This window comes from Atta cephalotes (genome assembly GCF_000143395.1).
Source record: "Atta cephalotes unplaced genomic scaffold scaffold00036, whole genome shotgun sequence".
In the NCBI taxonomy this organism is placed as follows: Eukaryota; Metazoa; Arthropoda; class Insecta; order Hymenoptera; family Formicidae; genus Atta; species Atta cephalotes.
The window spans coordinates 1,387,328-1,393,744 of NW_012130100.1; the positions used below are offsets into that span (position 1 = coordinate 1,387,328).

Sequence of the window (6,417 nt, forward strand, 5' to 3'; positions counted from 1 at the left end):
AAAGGCAAGCAAAGGCGGAGATCCACCAAAAGAAGGTAATGCTGTCAATGTGGATTGAAAGGGACCAGTCTTCTATGAGCTACTTCCAAAGAACAAAACGATTAATTCCGATGTCTACTGTGAGCAGCTGCAGAAATTAAGTGATGCCATCGCACAGAAATGTCCCGAGCTAATCAATCGCAAGGATGTGGTGTTTCACCACGACAAGTTTCACCACGACGCGAGACACACAAGTTTGGTCACTCGGCAAAAATTGCAATATTGTTGGGATGTGTTACCACATCCACCGTATAGCCCAGACCTTGCACCATCAAACTTCCATCTCTTTCGCTCCTTGCAAAACTCCTTGAATGGTAAAACGTTTGCTTCTGAAGACCTCATCAAACAGCACCTAGGCAAGTTTCTCGAGAGAAGAATGGGAAGTTTTATGAACGTGGTATTATGAAATTGGCCGGGAGATGGCAGAAGGTCATCGAACAAAACGGCCAATATATTGATTAATGTTCATTACGTATATTAAATAAACATACCTGAAAATCAAATGAAAAAAACGCAATGACTTTTTGAACAACCCAATATATTATAATGAAAGTATTTTTATTTTTCTTTACGTGCCCTACGAGCCGAGACACAAAGTTTGAATCTGAAACTTTTATATTAAAATTAAGAAATGTCTTCGTCGCCGAGTATGGAATGGGGGATCTTTTTGGAATTTTTGGCGCAAGAGGCAAATTTGGCGCTGGCAATGCATGGTCGCATCACACATGTCTGTTTTCTGTGACTGATGATAAAGTGTACATTTTTGGGATTAAAGTGAGAATTTAGGTTAGGAAATCCGTCTTGGCATAGAGGGACACATAAGTGATCTGTTTCTGCAATTATTTTAGATTTATTCGACACGTTTTTGTACGAAGTAAACGAATCTGACAAAAAAAAATGTATCGCTTTATCCCATAGACTGAGATATTAATCGTTAAAGTTGATGACATTCAAGTTAGGAAATCTGTCATATCGATGGCATAGAGGGATATGAGAATATGTAATTAAAGCTAGAATAAGTATTTTCTGCTTCAATTACACAAATTCTCTGCTTTAAGAATACAAATTATTATTTATTTTTACAGCAGAGTATTTGCTTTGGTTAAATATTTGTCTGTAAAGCAGAAAATTTGTTTAACTCTCCATCGATACAACAGATTTCTTAATCTGTATCTGTTAACTTTAATAATTAATAACTCTGTTCGCGGGGCAGAGTGACACATTTTTTTTGGCCATTTGTTCATGTAATGCAAAAATGCGTCGAATGAGTCTAATTTTATTAATCTCGAGGAGGTGAGGAGAAGTAAATTCAATTACCGAATGTTGATATCTCGCATAAATCTAATTGTTTAGTGCGTTATAATTCAAGCTTATACATTTGTATGTAACTTGTAATGTATTTCTAGGATTTATTTTCACAATTCAACTGTGAGACAAGATGCTTTGAAATAATTAAAAGACACCTTATTACAAAATCATCTAAAATCTTTACACAATTGAATTCTCTGTTACATGACAGCTTTATCTCTTGATAAAAAGAAAGAAATATGCACAAATTCATTTTATGTACTTAATTTTATTCTTGGCCTTATCTTAAATGGACAGTTGACATCTTTGCGTGAAATTATATAATATCGTATCTGAGCTGTGCAATGACATATATTGATCCATGTATGAAAGAAAATTCTCTACTTTTCTTAGATGTGCTTGTATACAAAATTGTAATAGTGCATTGGCGAAAGATAGTCATAAAATATTACCTAATTTTTTGGGTATGATATGCAGGTTGTATAATGAAGATAGCTCTATGGCACAATTAATGACAATGTTACATTCCAAAAGTGCTAATGTAAATTTGTTAACTACAGGAAACTTTGTATAGGTACACGATCGATTATGCCTCCGTTTGTGAAAACGAAAAAATATATTCCAGTTTATAGCGATAGTGCGATTCAATTTTGTGAAATTAATCTTGACGAAGATAATCGAGAAAGAAATTTTACCTAGAAGAATTTGTAAAATATGTAAATTTATTGATGTCATTAATGTTTGATATTTGGCTCGAAGTATGTCTAGATGAGAAAATTGAGAGTTACACAGAGATTATAATTTTGAGCAAATTGTAATTATGCAATCGATTGTGGAATACATTGATACATTGGTTCAGGATGATTATAGCGTCAAACGTATGAAGCGTTTAAAGATACATTTTATGATGTATATATGAAAAATTTTCTATCGAGATTTCTTTATGGTAAAATAAAGCCTTTTATTAAAGAATCCAGAAAACATCAAAAAGATTTTTCTTAAATGGAATTCACAGAAGGATGTTTGGAAAATTTGGGATTGTCAAATTCACGTATGGTTTACATCTCTGTTTAATTGCAACGAACAATTTCCCAAGTCTGTCAGGAGCTATCCATTGCATATCCATTCTGAAGTATTTAAATACTAAATTATTATGTAGTAAATACAAGTAATATTATCTAATTATTATTATGTATGAGGCTTTTTTTTACAAATCTTTTCTCATTTTTGGGTAATATTGAAGATTGGTACGACTTGTCGACTTTACCTCGACTAACTAAACTACTAAAACTTTATTTTTGAAAGCTGGACCATTTTGGTACAGCAATTGTATTAATTTAAATCATATTTTAAGACTTATTATTTTATTGATTATTGAAGCATCTTTTCGTTTGCCTAAGAAAGAATTGCAATCGCATTTATATTTAATTTAAATAAAAACGATAAAATAATTTTATTTTTGTAGAGCACTCATTCAGGAATATGTGAGATAACGTATAATATAATTAACTAAATAGTCATTAATTATTACTTGTTTCATTTGACAGAGAAAAAATATTTGAAAGCTATGTTACGATATTACCAAGCCTATTCCTGAAACCGAGCATAGATGACGTAACTCGTATGATCAGTCAAATCTTTTTAAACTTACGTTTTAAAAAATGGATCCAGGAGAAGAATTGATAGCTAAACATGAGTCTATTATCGGTAAGTTAAGAATTTGATTAAATCGTATATTGTGTTATCGTTTTTATTCACGCTTTATTCTTTTCAGAAAATGCTAAGAAGATCGACATTGATACATGACAAACAGTCGAGAATTACGATATATAATTTATTTTATTTTGTAGATTCACAGATTTACTATTAAATTAAATCGATCGCAGCTATATACACAAATATCGAGCTTAAAAATATGATTGATTTTTCTATGTCAAGTACAGGCTTTGATCAATTTTTATTTAACATTTAGCATATTTTACGGAACAATGGATGATACGCGAGTGCGTCAGCGTATATGCATGACTTATTATGATTAGAATGAATTATTCCATGAGAATGAAACAATCGCGAATGAATGAAAAATGTTTCGAATGTTAATTTAAGTCAATTTGTATTGATTTGTAATTAACCAACCATTCTGGCTGTGATCAAAGTCTCGTTACAAATGCTTTGAAGCGTTTGATAGACCAATTAGAAGAAAGAATTTTACAAACTGACCACTTAAAAAACACTTTAAAGCTTTTGTAACATCGCATTGATCATACCCTCTATCGCGTGAGCGTGATTTCTCCGAGATATATAAATGTGCTTAGGTATAAAGTTTCTCGAGATATTTCTGATATACAGTATATATTGAAAGTGCTACGTGTACGGTATATGATATTCTTGGTACTTTTAAAAAGTTTCGAAAATAACATCTTATTTCTGCTATATGTACTATATCTCCTAAACCAATGCCGTCTCCCACTTAATTTTTGCAGGAAATCACTCAAGACTTTTTTATTTGTGCGAGAAAGATATAATTAGACAAAATGTTGAGTGTCCGCGATATACAATGTAAAATGTTAATGTAAAATGTAGTAGAAAAGAGACTTTATTTTTCAAATTTTTTTGGTTCATAACTTTTTAACGAAGAACAAGCGACGGCTAAAACCTGTTGGAGGTCGCTCAGAGTCATAACCTTGATAACATATATCAAGATCATCGGAGAGAGTTCCCTTAAACAGGAGTTTTACCAATTTAATAATATTATATAAAATATGTTTTAAATGACATTTATGTTGAATAAATATTGAACTTTATAGTATACTAGTATGTAAAATTCAATTTCTCTTGTTTCATTCTCCGCTGGACTTGTCTAATCTTATTCTGCATTACTAGTAAAACATGCCTCTGCCCATCGGCAGGAGCACGCGTTATTGAATTTTATTCTGATATAGTGTAAAATTTAATGTTTAAAGTAGCTACGGACGGTGTCTTCACCTTATAATAAAATAAAACATTTGAAACATTTATTATATATATTATTTCTTCCTTATATAAATACAATGTACGTAATGTATCCCTTATAGAAATTTAATATAAATACTGGCCAATTAATCACTTATTAGATGTACAACTTCGTTTCCGCCATTTTTTTTCCGAAATTCGAGGCTTTATTGTAAAAAACTGATTATACATTTATGATTCAAAGTATTGTCCATCGCTGGCCACTACTTTTTCCCATCTTTCGGGTAGCGTACGAATCTCGAAAAAACTGGTCATCTTTTGAGGCTATCCACGAATCGATCCAATTTTTTACTTCTTCATAAGACCGGAAGTGCTGGTCAGCCAGGCCGTGTGCCATTGATCGAAATAAGTGATAGTCAGAGGGAGCAACGTCTGGAGAATATGGCGGGTGGGGTAGGACTTCCCATTTCAACGTTTTCAAGTATGTCTTGACCACTTTCGCAACATGAGGTCGAGCATTGTCATGCTGCAAAATCACTTTATCGTGTCTCTCGTTGTATTGTCTTTCAATGCTTGACTCAAACGCATCAATTGCGTTCGATACCGATCGCCTGTGATTGTTTCAGTCGGTTTTAACAGTTCATAATACACTACGCCGAGCTGATCCCACCAAATACAAAGCATGACCTTGGAGCCGTGAATATTCAGTTTGGCCGTCGACGTGGAAGCATGGCCGGGAACTCCCCATGATTTTCTGCGCTTGGGATTATCGTAATGAACCCATTTTTCATCCCCAGTCACAATGCGATGCAGAAATCCCTTCCGTCTTTGCCTTTCAAGCAGCTGTTCACAAGCAAATAAATGCCGTTCAACATCTCTCGGCTTCAATTCGTACGGCATCCAATTTCCTTGCTTCTGAATCATTCCCATGACTTTGAGGCGTTTTGAAATGGCTTGTTGAATCACTCCCAATGATCGTGCCAATTCTTCTTGATTTTAACACGAGTCTTGCTCAAGTAATGCCTCCAATTCTGCATCGAAACCTTCTCTCTTCCACCGCTATACCGGTCTTCGACGTCAAAATCATCGTTCTTGAAGCGTTGAAACCACTCACGACACGTTCTTTCACTAATAGCGGCCTCACCATAAGTATTTGAGAGCTTCAGCCGCAGATTTCTTCATATTGAAGCAAAAAATTAAAACCTCCCGCAAATGACGAGAATTTGGCTCGTAAACTGACATTTTCAATCGAGAATAACTTTGATGATGCAGACACAAATTGACTAATGTTTCTATAGGGTTATGTTGACAGATGCCCAAGTTTATTGTATGACGTCTATGATCTATTTATTTCGATCACCACTTACCGCTAAAGCCATCTATAGGAAAACGGCTGAAGCAAAGTTGTGTACCTAATAAATGTAAAGGTTATATTAAGATTGTTCAAAATATTATTTTAGTATGTTAATATTAATGTTATTACTGTTATTTTAATATATTATTAATGTTATTACTGTTATATTGATGCAGGTGAAGATTTGAATTTGAATATTTTAATTAACTTTTGTGCAAAAACATAAGTATTAGGTGTACAACATGTGACTGGGGATAAAAAATGGGTTCATTACGATAATCCCAAGCGCAGAAAACCATAGGGAATTCCCGGCCATGCTTCCACGTCGACGGCCAAACCGAATATTCAGAGCATGGCTCCAAGGTCCTGCTCTGTATTTGGTGGGACCAGGCGTAGTGTATTATGAACTGTTAAAACCGACTGAAACAGGCGATCGGTATCGAATGCAATAGATGCGTTTGAGCCGAGCATTGAAAGACAAACGGCCGCAATACAACGAGAGATACGAAAAGTGATTTTGCAGCATGACAATGCTCGACCTCATGTTGCGAAAGTGGTCAAGACATACTTGGAAACGTTGAAATGGGAAGTCCTACCCCACTCGCCGTATTCTCCAGACGTTGTTCCCTCTGACTATCACTTGTTTCGATCAATGGCACACGGCCTGGCTGACCAGCACTTCCGGTCTTATGAAGAAGTAAAAAATTGGATCGATTCGTGGATAGCCTCAAAAGATGACCAGTTTTTTCGACGCGGGATTCGTA

The 6,417-nt window shown here is 34.4% G+C and overlaps 1 pseudogene; it reads left to right on the forward strand.

Moving 5' to 3' along the window:
- The window catches only part of LOC105621705, a 17,544-nt pseudogene extending 14,327 nt beyond the window's left edge, over window positions 1-3,217 (forward strand).
- Window positions 3,218-6,417: the final 3,200 nt, after the last annotated feature.